Source organism: Hyperolius riggenbachi, chromosome 4 (genome assembly GCF_040937935.1).
Source record: "Hyperolius riggenbachi isolate aHypRig1 chromosome 4, aHypRig1.pri, whole genome shotgun sequence".
NCBI lineage: Eukaryota > Metazoa > Chordata > Amphibia > Anura > Hyperoliidae > Hyperolius > Hyperolius riggenbachi.
In genome coordinates this window covers 111,140,371-111,157,216 of record NC_090649.1, presented here as the reverse complement: position 1 = coordinate 111,157,216, position 16,846 = coordinate 111,140,371, and positions in this window count along the sequence as shown.

The window sequence follows — 16,846 nt, the reverse complement described above, 5'->3', positions numbered from 1 at the left end:
AACCTACCTATCTAACCTATACTTGGGACATCTACCTATTTAACCTATACTGGGAGAACCTACCTATCTAACCTATACTGGGGGAACCTACCTATCTAACCTATACTTGGGGCACCTACCTATCTAACCTATATTGGAGGCACCTACCTATCCAACCTATACTCCAGGCACCTACATATCTAACCTACACTCTGGCCACCTACCTAGCTAACCTATACTGTGGGCACCTACCTATCTAACTTATACTCGGGCACCTACCTCTCTAACCTATACTCGGGTCACCTACCTGTTTAACCTATACTGGGGGAACCTACCTATCTAACCTATACTAGGGGAACCTACCTATCTAACCTATACCAGGGACACCTACCTATGTAACCAATACTGGGAGAACCTACCTATCTAACCTATGCTGGGGGAAACTACCTATCTAACCTATACTTGGGGCACCTACCTATCTAACCTATACTGGAGGCACCTACCTATCTAACCTATACTGGAGGCACCTACCTTTCTAACCTATACTCGGGCCACCTACCTAGCTAACCTATACTGTGGGCACCTACCTACCCATCTAACCTATACACACGCACCTACCTCTCTAACCTGTACTGGTGGCAACTATACGGGCTACCCTATACTGGGGGAACTTACCTATCTAACCTATACTGGGGGAACCTACCTACCTAACCTATACTGGGGGAACCTACCTATCTAACCTATACTGGGGGAGCCTACCTATCTAACCTATACTGAGGACACCTACCTATATAACCTATACTGGTGGCAACTATACGGGCTACCCTATACTGAAGGCACCTACCTAGCTAACCTTTACTGGGAGCACCTACATATCTAACCTATCTATACTGGGGCAACTATGCCTTGCTACCTATACTGGGGGACACCTATAGTTGGCTAACTATACTGGGGGCAACTAGACCTGGCTAACCTATACTGAAGGCACCTATGCCTGGCTCCATGGAGGGGTGCAATTTTTACACCTTTGACCAGGTTGCAAGTTAGCCTAGAAACTGCCCTGGCCTGATCTACTGAACGACTGATGGCACTACTCGAAGCACATTACACCTTCTCTATTACCAACTAGTGAGGTAAATTGTCAACTTGTGCGGTAAATACCTCAAGAAAAAATAAAGAAATTGCAATTCCCAAAGGTTAAAGCATTTGGTAAAACAAACAAATGTGTTCAGTATTTACCTCCAGCTGAATCCAGCTGATAACTCACACTCTCAATGTGGTAACATATTGACAGATGTTGCAAACAACCAATAGGAAGAGCCAGGCAGCAAAGAGGGAGAGCCCTGCTTCTCACCTGATATGGCGCAATACATCAGTCCGGCAGAGCAGAGAAGGAGATATTTTAAAATGCTTTTATGCATCCCTTTAGATGTGAATATCTGTATACGCTTATACAGAAGAGCTCCCTCTGGTGGTGGCAGCACATCTAAACGGGATGCACTGGACAGAAAAACTCTCCAGAGCTGGTGAGTCTACCGAGCAGAGCTTAGTGAATTGAAGCATCTTTCTTCAGTAAATAAGGAACTTATACTGCATGGTAAATCTTAGGGAATTTGGAAAATTGAATGTGTTATTTTACCGACCTAAATTATTGTATTATCAGACTGCCTTTAGTGAATTGAGGCCAGGAGGTTCAGAGAGGAGATGTCTACAGGTTTAACAGGTTCCAAGAAGGTCTTTGCTAGCTGCTGACACAGCATTGCTTTGTGCTGTTTCATTTTACCTCCCGTAGGGTTAAAGGGCCACTCTAGCAAAATATTGTACAATTTAAAAGACAAGTAGATGCATATATCCAAAATGGCCACAGTTTACTGATGATTATTGTTATCCATAGCACATATAAAGGTTATTATTACAGTGTAGCATCAGAGAAGAGCTAATACAACGGTTAAAGGAGTGACCTATGGGGCCTCTCTGGTCCAGGGGCCCTGGTGTGACCTCTGCATTCCACAAAATAAGAGTACATGTGTCCCTCAAAATTAAGAACCTCCCTCCATTGATCTGCAGAGCTAGATAGATACTACTCAACCAACTGCCATTGTATTTCCCACTGCAAGCTGCAGCAAGACTCCCCCTGTTCATCCTCATTGACCAAACTAAATTGTGGAATATCAGATAAAATCTAAGTCCCACCAGATCTAGTCTCCGGACCATGGGATTATCTGCAGCCTTTCCTACTTCAATAAGTCACAGTAGGGGTACATTATACGCATTATATGAGAACAAACAAGACCTTTTTTTTCTACATAGACAAAGGGTGTGGTAATACATTTTTTTACATATCCTTTAATTCCTATTAAAGGAATTGGCACACATACGGTTAATGCAATCAGCGCAAACATACGCAGAAAGAGAGAGAGTGGGAGACTTTGAAATATTAAGAGATAGCCGGATTAGAATCCTCCCTCCTATTAATTTCAACTGTATTAGAATTCTTTTTGAAGTATTTAGGCAGTGACAATGGGGAAAGGCAGGGCAAATCTATTGAATATCAGTTAAACGGTAATAATTTAAGCTCTTGTGCTTCATGTATATGCATAGTTTCTCTCTCTAGTAGGACAAGCGTGAAAAGCTGCCTCCCTAAAACTTCTGTAATTATGATCAAGGAAGGGAGACGTTGCTGCTTTTAATAGCCTGACAGTAAATTCACAGCTTAGCATTTCCTTGGGCTTCTATGGCGAATTATCTGCCCTCAAACTCTGCTGATCAGGAGGCTGGAAAAGTTTCAAGCTCTGGAAATACTATATTGCATATTAACTCCTATGGAAGATTTTTTTTCAGACAATTCAAATAGATAAATGATGTAGATATAATAACCCCCTAATAACATGCAGCCAGTGTCAGAGTCGGTAAAAGTCACTACACCACAATCTATATTCTGACAGCCACTCTGTGGCTTCCCAAAAAAGCAGTTTGCCATGCCTGCTGCTTGTCAGAACCGTTTACTATGAATGTATAGAGGATGTATCCAAGTCCACCGAAAACCAATAATTCAGTTTTCAATAGATGTTATTAGGATGGATTTCTCCGTATTTGGGGGCTCATGTTTAGAGATCTCTGCCTCTGAGTGGAAAATTCACTGCCATGTTGCAGCCATTAGTCTGCCTGGGTGGTCTCTCCCGATAGTCAATCTGTGAAAGTGCTATAAATATAAGTGTAGCCTTTATTGAATTTGTGCTAATACAGCAAGGTCCCCGTTATTCGGAATTAAGGCAACCGGAAGTCTTGGGGGGGGGGGAGCAAGTTTGGAGGCATTAAAATACTTTCCGAGCCTCCAGCGACGTCTTGTAGCCTTCCTGCAGCTCCTAGTGGCTTTCCATATATGAAACTGGTGTGTCACCTGGAAATCAGGACATTTGGGCACCTGGGGCTGATGGACTATTTCGGTGCCCCATAGGCACTAATGCAAAATATTGGCTTTTGTGCACCAAAGAAAAAATTTGGGTGCTCGATAAATAGCGGGTGCCGGGCCAGTCCAACTGAAGTTTTTCATTTTTAGAATTAATGTTTCGATAAATATTATTTTGAAATTCGTTTTGAGAATTATAATATTGTACATTTTTATTTTACACTTTATTATACTTATTTATTGCTTTTTGTATTAACGTTATTTACACCAGAGAAGGGGGGTTTAGGGTTAGGCGTCAGGAAGGGGGTGTTAGGGTTAGGCACCACCAGGAAGGTCTTAAGGTTAGCAATGGGGAGAAGTGGCGCCCAGTGGTATATAAAACTAAGTCAAGAGCACTAAAATCGAAAAAGGGAATGTTGGCTTACCTCAATAACGACAGTCACATATCTCAATAATATTCATTAGCACAGGTAACACGTTTCATGGGATTGACTCTACTTCCTCAGGACAAATACAGTGCCAAAGGATCATACCAGTGATGATCGTAATGAGCTAATTACGATTTAGCGAAATTTTGCATACATTTTTGCATTTATGTTTATACGTAATTATGATTTGTGAATTAAATTGATTTCGCATAGTAATTCGTAATTTTGCCTAAAATTTTGTGTAATTGTTGCGTAATTTTGTGCCGAATTTGGCAGCGAATAGCAAAGCCCCCATACATGGTAGTTCCACAAAAATTGCTACATATGTTAAGGAGAATATTGGGTACACAACAAAAAAAATATTTTCCAAAAAGACCTTGTTGTTTTTGAGAAAATCAATTTTAAAAATGCAAAGTAAAAATGGTTTTTAAACTAAAAAAAATGACAGTTTAAAAACCATTTTTCTTGGCATATTTAAATTGATTTTCTCAAAGACTACAATATCTTTTTGAAAAATCCTTTTTTTGACTTGTACTTAATATTCTCCTTAACATATGTACCAATTTTGGTAGCAATAGCATGTGTGGGGGCTTTGCTATTAACCACGAAATGTGGCACAAAATTTTGCAAAATTCTGCGAAAAGTACGCAAAAACGATGCGAAATTATGAAACGCTACTATTACATATGAAATTAATTAGAAATTTCTCTGAAATTTCGCATTACGATTACGATGCATAAATGGGAATTTCGATGCAAAATTTCGGATATGCAAAATTTGGGCCCACCACTGGATCATACAGCTAGAGTATTGAGCGCTTCTGTGACAGTGAGAAAGGTAGCGGGCTCAGGCACATGAAACGCGTTGCTTGTGCTAATAAATGTTATTGACGCATGTGATCGTTATTGAGGTAAGCCACCCCCCCCCCCTTTTCCAATTTTAGTGGTTTTAGCTACTGTGAGCCTCTTCTCCCCATTGTGCTGCTACCCCCCCCCCCCCCCCCTCCAAACATCCTGGTTTGTTGGGGTACTTCCGAGCCCCACACTGTGAGGGTGACGGAGTGTTCTTTCCATAAGAGAGTGACCTTATACAGTCCAGGCTGGACACCCAGAGTGGAGTCGTGTTATACATCTCCACCTGCCTGAAGCGGTTGGCTGCCTCACATGCAACCTAGCATGTGAGTAGATTTTCATTATATCTACCTTTCCTTGTATTTACACATTGCGCTATTTGGGCTCCAATTTGTCTCTTTTCTTTTGTTTTAAGGTGCTGAGATACCTTAATCTTTTCTGTCTTAGGGTTGGGGGGGGGGGGGACTTAGGGTTAGGCTCTACCAGGAGGAGTCTTAGGGTTAGGCATCGGTAGAGGGAGGGCTCTGTGTAAGAGTAGGACTAGGTTTATTTGTAGTAAAATATCGGTAATATTTACCAGCATTTTACTGGGCTTATTACCATTGTACATGTATTTTCGTTTTCATTGTTATAGATTATATTTTGTGATTTTATTACCGTTATTTTAACATTTTTATTATTCTATCTCAGATAAAGAGGAAGAAACGATAAAAATAATGTTATAGACAATTTCTTAAAATTTTGGCTACACCACACACCCTTTTTCCTGGCACCCTTATTTAATGTATGCTGTCACCTGACCCAAATCAGAAGGCTGCAAGACATCGCTGGAGGCTCGGTATTCAGGGAGGAAGGTTTTTGGCCAGTTGCTCAAGCATTCCTGCCAGTGCTGGATACTGGAGACTCTGCTGTATTCTGGTTGCTGTGTTTTCCAATGATTTGCTGCTATGTGAGTTATTGGCCCAACACTTAGCAGTGAAGAAGTACTAGTGGCATAACAGGTACAAAACAACTTATATTTTGTCACTATCAAAGGTTGGAGGGTGCTCATACATTACTCGATTTTTTTTTGCATGGATATCTGGCCAATTTGATCACAATGATTGAATCTGGCAGAGACAGACCCAATTGATTGTTTTCAATTCATTTTCAACCCAAATCTATAAAAATGATTGATTGGGCATGCTTGAAAATCTCAGTCGAAAGGGCTCGACTGAGTGCTCGGCTGTACCGGTGATTTATTTCACGACAGCCGTCAAATCCAGCAGACCCCGTTTGATCTCCCCGAAGTGTATGTGTAACACTCCTCAGGCCCATGGTGAGTGTTGCAGGATCACCTGTCACACCAGTGTCTCACCTCACCTTCTCCTGTGACCCTCATCTTTCTATGTTGCTGCCCAGTACTGACATCACTGCATGTGGTGTTGTCACGTAGTACAGGTGTTTGAGGTAGCAATTAAAAAAGACACCTGACGCAGGAGTCCAAGAATTGTGCCTGTGTGACAGGGTGGCAGACTGGCACAGGGAGTTGGTGGTGCTATAAAGTGTGTGGGCAGGCTATAAATACCTCTATGATCCAACTTGGTCTGAGAGGGATCTATCTGATGGTCGATCTGGTGGTAGGTTGAGAGATGTATGGAAACCTTTAAGAGTGACCAGCTGTTGAGACAAGATTAATTTGACATACATTGTTACATGTATGCAAGATTAGAAGAATGATCAACGTCTCCCTGATATCACTAACCTCGGTTACCACCAGACACCAGTTGCATAAGACTTATGAGTGATCAAATATGGAGTGGACATTGGAAGGGAGCAGCCCAAGCAGGACCAAGAGCTGTTTTTGGTCCCCAACTACTAACCTTCCCTTCCTTCCGTACTGGGGACTATACTTCAGATCAGGTGTTGTTGTGGCTACACTTGTTATGGGTGTGACTGTGAAGATTATGATGGCCACACTTGTTCTATGACCCTTGTGAGATGGGCCTGAAGGCCATGAAGGGCACCAAGGGGAGGCAAGAGAAGGCATGAGAACATTGGGGGGGGGGGGCGCCATCAAAGTTTTGCTGGGGAGTAGAGATGTCCCGAACGGTTCGCCGTCGAACGGTTCCCGGCAAACTTCGGTGGTTCGCGTTCGCCTGCCAAAGGCGAACTTTCCCGGAAGTTCGATTCGCCCCATAATGCAAAACTTTAACCCTCTACATCACAGTCAGCAGGCACATTGATGCCAATCAGACTGCACTCACTGGTGGAGCCCCCCCCCCCCTTATACAAGGCAAGGTCCTTGAGCCATTTGACTCACTCGTCTGCCTATACTAATTAGTTAAGGGACAGCTGCTACACACACTCTGCTAGGGAGAGTTTAATTAGCCTCTTGTAGGCTTCTCCTCCCACCTCCCACCTCCCACCACCCTCCTCCCACCTCCCACCTCCCTCCTCCCACCTCCCTCCTCTCACCTCCCACCTCCCTCCTCTCACCTCCCACCTCCCAAATCTCAGCTCTGTCTGTTCAGTAAGCCAGCACCTATTCAGTAGGAGACCTAAGGCAAGTCTTCCTAACACTGCTACTGCCTATAGAGCGTGCCCTAATGGCTGCAGCTCTGGCGCTTTGAGTCTGCCAGGTGAAAAGCGCAATATAAATGTTATTTGTCTTGTCTAATTTTTCTCTTGACAACTGTTGAACACAAAAGGCAAGGCAATGCCTGGCTACATATCCTTAAGCAGTGGCTGGATGGTGTAATGGTTAAGGGCTCTGCCTCTGACACAGGAGACCACGGTTCGAATCTCGGCTGCACATGGCCAAGCAAAGAATGGACTTTCCTGATCAATGTTTTATCAATACATCAATCCAAAAGTGAGCAAGAATGCCTTAGCTTTTTTATTTTGACTCATTTTAATGTTTTTATCTACTGAACGTCTAACCCCATTATGCATGATTACCTTTATTCAGTACTGTCTATATGTGTACACTGGAGATGGGACAAACACCAAGGATTTAATTTACAGAGATGGGCATTCATTGAGATCCAGCAGGAGTGGAGGACACTTGGTTACCTACACTGGGGCGATCTGGCTACTAGTGTTGGGCGAACAGTGTTCTCCACTGTTCGGGTTCTGCAGAACATCACCCTGTTCGGGTGATGTTCGAGTTCGGCCGAACACCTGACGGTGCTCGGCCAAACCGTTCGGCCACATGGCCGAACTAAGAGCGCATGGCCGAACGTTCCCCGAACGTTCGGCTAGCGCTGTGATTGGCCGAACGGGTCACGTGGTTCGGGCCCGAACGCGCTCTGATTGGCCGAACGGTCACGTGGTTCGGGTAAATAAATACCCGAACCACGTCATATCTCCGCCATTTCTCTGTGGGTTTAGCTTTGGGTAGGCAGGCAGGGTAGTTCGCTCTCCAGCCACGCTAGCCAGGGCCCCCCCCCCCAGTCATTGTGTGTCGCTGCTGGGAACAGTAGTACACCGCTCGCTCAGCCACACTATATATATAGCATTGTTTACTGCCACTGTGTACCTCGCTCAGCCACGCTATATATAGCATTGTGTTTTCTGACACTCTGTGTACACGGCTTAGCCTGGCTATATAGCATTGTGTGTACTGCCACTGTGCACCTCGCTCAGCCACGCTATATATAGCATTGTGTTTTCTGACACTCTGTGTACACGGCTTAGCCTGACTATATAGCATTGTGTGTACTGCCACTGTGCACCTCGCTCAGCCACGCTATATATAGCATTGTGTTTACTGCCACTCTGTGTACACGGCTTAGCCTGACTATATAGCATTGTGTGTACTGCCACTGTGCACCTCGCTCAGCCACGCTATATATAGCATTGTGTTTACTGCCACTCTGTGTACACCGCTCAGCCAGACTATATACCATTGTTTACTGACACTCTGTGTACACCGCTCAGCCAGACTATATACCATTGTTTACTGACACTCTGTGTACACGGCTCAGCCTGACTATATAGCATTGTGTGTACTGCCACTGTGCACCTCGCTCAGCCACGCTATATATAGCATTGTGTTTACTGCCACTCTGTGTACACCGCTCAGCCAGACTATATACCATTGTTTACTGACACTCTGTGTACACCGCTCAGCCAGACTATATACCATTGTTTACTGACACTCTGTGTACACCGCTCAGCCAGACTATATACCATTGTTTACTGATACTCTGTGTACACCGCTCAGCCTGACTATATAGCATTGTGTGTACTGCCACTGTGTACCTCGCTCAGCCACGCTATATATAGCATTGTTTACTGACACTCTGTGTACACGGCTCAGCCAGACTATATATCATTGTGTGTACTGCCACTCTGTGTACACCGCTCAGCCAGACTATATAGCATTGTGTGTACTCCCACTCTGTGTACACCGCTCAGCCAGACTATATAGCATTGTGTGTACTGCCACTCTGTGTACACCGCTCAGCCAGACTATATAGCATTGTGTGTACTGCCACTCTGTGTACACCGCTCAGCCAGACTATATAGCATTGTGTGTACTGCCACTCTGTGTACACCGCTCAGCCAGACTATATACCATTGTTTACTGCCACTCTGTGTACACCGCTCAGCCAGACTATATACCATTGTTTACTGACACTCTGTGTACACCGCTCAGCCAGACTATATACCATTGTTTACTGACACTCTGTGTACACCGCTCAGCCTGACTATATAGCATTGTGTGTACTGCCACTGTGTACCTCGCTCAGCCACGCTATATATAGCATTGTTTACTGACACTCTGTGTACACGGCTCAGCCAGACTATATAGCATTGTGTGTACTGCCACTCTGTGTACACGGCTCAGCCAGACTATATATCATTGTGTGTACTGCCACTGTGTACCTCGCTCAGCCACGCTATATATAGCATTGTTTACTGACACTCTGTGTACACGGCTCAGCCAGACTATATAGCATTGTGTGTACTGCCACTCTGTGTACACGGCTCAGCCAGACTATATATCATTGTGTGTACTGCCACTCTGTGTACACCGCTCAGCCAGACTATATAGCATTGTGTGTACTGCCACTCTGTGTACACCGCTCAGCCAGACTATATAGCATTGTGTGTACTGCCACTCTGTGTACACCGCTCAGCCAGACTATATAGCATTGTGTGTACTGCCACTCTGTGTACACCGCTCAGCCAGACTATATAGCATTGTGTGTACTGCCACTCTGTGTACACCGCTCAGCCAGACTATATAGCATTGTGTTTACTTCCACTCTGTGTCTGCTGGGCCTGGGAACAGTAGTACACCGCTCACCCGCCACTGTATAGCATTGTGCTCTGTGTCGCTGCTGGGAATAGTGGTACACCGCTCACCCGCCACTGTATAGCATTGTGCTCTGTGTCGCTGCTGGGAATAGTGGTACTGTATAGCATTTCTGTACTGCCACTGTACTGCTGCCAGTCAGCGTGTACTGTAAGGATAAGTGAAATGAGGAAGAAATCCGGTGAAAGAGGAAGGGGCAAGGGAAGAGGTGTTTCCCCTGACGGTTCACGTACAGGCCACAGGGGAGCACCCAAGAAAACCCACTCAATACCGCCCATGTTGTCCAGGACAACAACCCTCACAGATCCAAAAGAACAGGACCACATAATTACTTGGATGACCTCTCAAGCGTCCAGCAGTGGGTTAAGCAGCACCAGCACATCACGCACGAGGTCCGAGTCCTCAGCCAGTTACAAGGAGCCAGTGGGCACAAAGCTGACACAACCGGCAGCGACACCACGCACACAACTGCCAGATAACCAGTCCGATGAATTACCTCAGGACACAATGGGGTATTCGCAGGAGCTATTCCCAGCCCAACAAACTTCCACCTTTCAAAGGTCAATGGAGGAACAGCCAGAAATGTTGTGCCCGGATTCACAACCATTAACTGTGGGAAATGCACCGCGCACTGAAATACAAGGCGAGTCCGAGGAGGACTCGGAAACCCAAATCCCAGAGCAAGTTGGGCAGGAGGGGTTGCAATTGCAGGAGGTCGGCCGACAAGATCTGGAAGACGACGTTGGAGTGAGCTGCGCAGAGGTTGTTCTGGGGAGCTCTACTCCACGGCGGCGGCCCCCCACAATGACATATGACGAGTTTGAGGAGATGGAAGAGGAGGGTATGGACAATGTGGACATAGACCCAGATTTTGTTTGTGAACGAGAACATCGCCGTCGTAGCAGCAGCACAGATGAGTCTGTTGAAGAACCCACTGCTGCACGAGTTCGCCTTGTGCCACAAGGTAGGCGGCGCGCAATTTCAGGCACCACAAGCGTGGAAGTTCAAGTGAGAGGCAAAAGAGGAGCAAACAGAAATCGCCAGCAAGGAGGCAGGTGCTCCAAAGTCTGGGCTTTCTTTGAAGACTGCACTGAGGATGTTACCATGGCGATTTGCAAGGTGTGCAAGACCCGCCTGAGCAGGGGGAAAAGTATTAACAACCTCTCCACCACCAGCATGAGCCGCCACATGCTATCCAAACATCCCACTCTGTGGGCAAACGCGGCAGGACAGGGTACCAGCAACACTGCCTCCCTTGGGTTCACCAGACTCACCACCAGACCCGCCTTAGCAGCAGCAGTAGCCCAGCCATTGCGTGGTTCACAACATTCACAAACATCAGACGACGCTGACACTGTCACTTTCCGGAGTAGTGCTCTTGAGGTCTCCCAGTGTTCATCAAACACAACAACCAACAGCCCTTCCGTGTGCAGCGCTACGGTTCAGTTGTCTGTGTCGGAGATGTTTGAGCGCAAGAGGAAATTGCCAGCAAATGACCCCCGGGCCGTGGCAGTAACAGCCAGCATAGCCAAGCTTCTGGCCTGCGAAATGCTGCCATATCGAGTGGTGGAGACAAACAGCTTCAAGGGCATGATGTCAGTGGCCATCCCACGTTACGTGGTTCCCAGCCGCTACCACTTTGCGCGCTCTGCAGTGCCTGAGTTGCATGAGCACGTGGTCAGCAAAATAACCCGAAGCTTGAAGAATGCCATTGCCTGCAAGGTTCACCTCACCATTGACACTTGGACGAGTGCGTTCGGACAGGGTCGATACATCTCCCTTACCGCGCACTGAGTGAACCTTGTGGAGCCTGGCAGCGATTCCTCACCTGCTACGGCGCGGGGGTTGCCCACGCCGCAAACAGCTGCTCCGCCGTCCCTCCCACTGGATAACAACAGCAGCACCTACCTCTCTGACTCGTTCTCCTCCAACGCATCTCAAAGCTGTACCTCATCCGGAAACGCTAACCCAGCAGCAGTAGGATCGTGGAAGCAGTGCAGCACAGCTGTTGGCATGCGTCAGCAAGCGTTGCTGAAGCTGATCTGCCTTGGGGATAAGCAGCACACAGGGGAGGAAATTTGGAAGAGAATAAAGGAACAGACGGATTTGTGGCTGGCACTGCTGGACCTGAAACCGGGCATGGTTGTGTGTGATAATGGGAGTAATCTCATTCGCGCTTTAAGGTTGGCTAAGCTGACACACATCCCTTGCCTGGCGCACGTGATGAACCTAGTAGTTCAGCGGTTCCTGAGGACATACCCAGGCGTGGCCGATCTTCTGTTGAAGGTGCGTCGAGTGGCCAAACATTGTAGAAATTCCAGTACTGCTTCGGGGGCACTCGCCAAGATGCAGGAGCGCTTCAATCTCCCCCACCATCGCTTGCTGTGTGATGTCCCTACGCGCTGGAATTCTACGCTGCACATGCTAGCACGCTTTTGTGAGCAGAAGAGTGCAGTGGTCCAGTACATGACGGTGCAGTACCGAGGCGCTGCCAAGCTTCTGTGGATCCGATTGGGCCAACATGTTGGACCTCTGCCAAGTCCTCCAAAATTTTGAGCAATCCACGTTGCTTGTGAGCAGTGACAACTCTTCAGTCAGCATTACCATACCACTGCTGTGTTTACTGAAGAGGTCAATGTTGAAAATCAAGGAAACAGCTGTCATGATGCAACTGGGGGAATCTGAAGGAGAAAACGATCAGCGTGATGGTACCAACATCAGGCCATCCGCCTCAGGGAACGCTGGCCCCAGCAGCTATGACGAAGAAGAGGAGGAGGAACAGCTGGAGTTGGAGCAGGAATTTCATGCCACCACTGACAAGGGCCAGAGCGGTGCACGTTGGACTTCCACAATTCAGCGCGAATGGTCAGCAGAAGCAGACCAGGAGGAAGGTGACGACTATGATGCATCACAACAACTATCACAACGCTCACAAGAGGATGATGAGGATTCTGGTAGGACTCTGGCACACATGGCTCAATTCATGCTAGACTGCATTGAACGCGACCCACGCATTGTGCGCATTCTGGACAACACCAATTACTGGGTTTATACCCTTCTGGATCCATTGTACAAACACAATGTTCCAAAACTGCTTGAAGAAAGAGTCAGACAGGTCAAAATGGAAGAATACCAGCAGGCCCTTGTGGAGACTTTAGAGAGGAGATTGACATCCTCCCCCTCCTCTAGCCAGTTGTACGCCGACAGACTGACTTCCGCAAACCCAGGACGACCAGGAGGGCAGCAAACAACGCAAGCCGCAGCTAGTGCCCAAAAGGGAATGGTATCGGCAGTGTCCTTGGAGTGGGAAAATTTTCTGACACCCATGCAGCAGCAGCCCACTGAACAGCAAGCGTGCAGATCCACCTCCAACACCGATCGCCTGGAGAAGATGGTCAAGGACTACATGTCAGATGACGTAGCTGTGTCGAACAATCCATCTGCACCCTTCAACTATTGGGTATCGAAGCTAGACACCTGGCACGAACTGGCAATGTACGCAATAGAGGTGCTGGCTTGCCCGGCAGCCAGCGTTATGTCGGAACGCTGTTTCAGTGCTGCCGGAGGCATCGTCACAGATCGGCGTATCCGCCTCTCCACAGAAAATGCAGACCGTCTGACTCAAATTAAAATGAATCAATCCTGGATTGGAAATGACTACGCAACACTCCAGGACCCCAACCAAGTAACATGACCAATGAACATCTGGGAAGGTGTAGCGTTTCCGGTCCCTGTTTATTGAACCTCTCATCTGTATTATATTTATGACTGCATGGCGGCAAAAAGCATTGCTGCTATATCCGCACGCTTTTTGTCCTCATGCAAGGCCTGGGTTGTTGTGTCTCAAAAAGCATGGCCTTCTCCTCCTGCGCCTCCTCCTGTTCCATCACGTCTGCTGCTGCTGGGTTAGCGTTGCCGCGTGGTCCCTGTTTATTGAACCACTTATCTTTATTACATTTATGACTGCATGGCGGTACAAAGCATGCTATCCGCACGCTTTTTGTCCTCATGCAAGGCCTGGGTTGTTGTGTCTCAAAAAGCATGGCCTTCTCCTCCTGCGCCTGCTGCTGTTCCATCACGTGTGCTGCTGCTGCTGCTGGGTTAGCGTTGCCGGTCCCTGTTTATGGAACCTCTTATCTTTATTACATTTATGACTGCATGGCGGTACAAAGCATGCTATCCGAACGCTTCTTGTCCTCATGCAAGGCCTGGGTTGTTGTGTCTCACAAAGCGTGGCCTTCTCCTCCTGCGCCTCCTCCTGTTCCATCACGTCTGCTGCTGCTGGGTTAGCGTTGCCGCGTGGTCCCTGTTTATTGAACCACTTATCTTTATTACATTTATGACTGCATGGCGGTACAAAGCATGCTATCCGCACGCTTCTTGTCCTCATGCAAGGCCTGGGTTGTTGTGTCTCACAAAGCGTGGCCTTCTCCTCCTGCGCCTCCTCCTGTTCCATCACGTCTGCTGCTGCTGGGTTAGCGTTGCCGCGTGGTCCCTGTTTATTGAACCACTTATCTTTATTACATTTATGACTGCATGGCGGTACCTCATGCAAGGCCTGGGTTGTTGTGTCTCACAAAGCGTGGCCTTCTCCTCCTGCGCCTCCTCCTGTTCCATCACGTCTGCTGCTGCTGGGTTAGCGTTGCCGCGTGGTCCCTGTTTATTGAACCACTTATCTTTATTACATTTATGACTGCATGGCGGTACCTCATGCAAGGCCTGGGTTGTTGTGTCTCACAAAGTGTGGCCTTCTCCTCCTGCGCCTCCTCCTGTTCCATCACGTCTGCTGCTGCTGGGTTAGCGTTGCAGCGTGGTCCCTGTTTATTGAACCACTTATCTTTATTACATTTATGACTGCATGGCGGTACCTCATGCAAGGCCTGGGTTGTTGTGTCTCACAAAGCGTGGCCTTCTCCTCCTGCGCCTCCTCCTGTTCCATCACGTCTGCTGCTGCTGGGTTAGCGTTGCCGCGTGGTCCCTGTTTATTGAACCACTTATCTTTATTACATTTATGACTGCATGGCGGTACAAAGCATGCTATCCGCACGCTTCTTGTCCTCATGGAAGGCCTGGGTTGTTGTGTCTCACAAAGCGTGGCCTTCTCCTCCTGCGCCTCCTCCTGTTCCATCACGTCTGCTGCTGCTGGGTTAGCGTTGCCGCGTGGTCCCTGTTTATTGAACCACTTATCTTTATTACATTTATGACTGCATGGCGGTACAAAGCATGCTATCCGCACGCTTCTTGTCCTCATGCAAGGCCTGGGTTGTTGTGTCTCACAAAGCGTGGCCTTCTCCTCCTGCGCCACCCTCCTCCTGTTCCATCACGTGTGCTGCTGCTGGGTTAGCGTTACCGGTCCCTTTTCCTGGAACCTCTTATATGTATTACATTTATGACTGCATGCCGACAAAAAGCATGTTACCTGTGCAAAGAAAACAGACATTTCCCGCATTTAAAAGACAGTTTTCCCTTTGAAACTTTAAAATCGATTTTCTCAAAAACTATAAGCTCTTTTTGCTAAAAAAAATTTTCCACTTGTACCCACTCCCAAGGTACACATACCCTGTAAATTTGGGGTATGTAGCATGTAAGGAGGCTTTACAAAGCACAAAAGTTTGGGTCCCTATTGACTTCCATTATGTTCGGAGTTCGGGTCGAACACCCGAACATCGCGGCCATGTTCGGCCTGTTCGGCCCGAACCCGAACATCTAGATGTTCGCCCAACACTACTGGCTACCTGTACTGGGGGGAAGAGGATACAGTATCTACTACCTATACAAGGAGGAACAGCCTAATACTGGAGGCATATCTGCTACCTATATAAGGGAGGTACTTAATACTGGGGAGGATTTGGGTACTTGTGCTGGGGTAGCGGTGCTGGGGCTCACTTAGCACTGGGGCATATCTGGCTACCTTTTCTGGACGGCTTACTTAAAGCTAGGGGAAACTCTTGTTTTCTGAGCAGCTACCTATACTAGGGAGAAAACTTTAGTTACCTAATACTGGGCATAAGTGTGGCTACCAATATTGAGGGGCAATCTCTGGCTACCTATACTGGGGTTAAGTGTTGCTACCAATATTGAGGGCTGATCTCTGCCTACCTATACTGGGGGAAACCTTTTTGCTACCGATATGGGGGGACACCTCTAGTTCCCTAATACTTGGAGGCACATTGGTGGCCTACCCATAGGATTGACTGATCTCTGCCTGCCACCAGATTTGACTGATCACCTCCTGTCTGCCTATAGAAGCAACCAAACAGAGGCTTTAACTAGAATCAACTAATCACTGCCTGCATGCCACTAGAATCGATCAATCAGCGCCTGCTACTAGAATCGACTAACCACTGCTAGCCTGCCACTAGAGCTGACCAAGCAGCAAATCAGAATAGATAATTAATCATGGTAATCAAGTCAGGTAAGTAGTTATAAGCTGTCTGAAATTGGTTTGCCGCATGCAAAGTAGTGGTGTAGCTTCCACTAAAGCTGCCTGTGCTTTTTATTTATTTATTTATTTATTTTCAGCTGAAACAATCATTGATTTATGGTGTGGTGAAAAACTATGATGTACAGGGTTACCCTGATGTCATTGACCTTTCTTCCAACAACAGATTCAATTTGGACCAATCAAATGCCATTACAGCTGATTTTGATTGATTTACTTTAAATCTGCAATTATTGACTATCCGTGTTACCTACCACCACCTTCCTATCACTTAAATCTACTTATTACTACCTGCCTGTGACTAGAAACTATTTACTACAATTTTTATGAATATAATGCCCTTGTGATTTGTATTATCTGCCTGTTGCTGGTATTATCAGCTTATATTTGGTACAGTAAATTCTACATGTTGTTGATAATATCTGTACAATG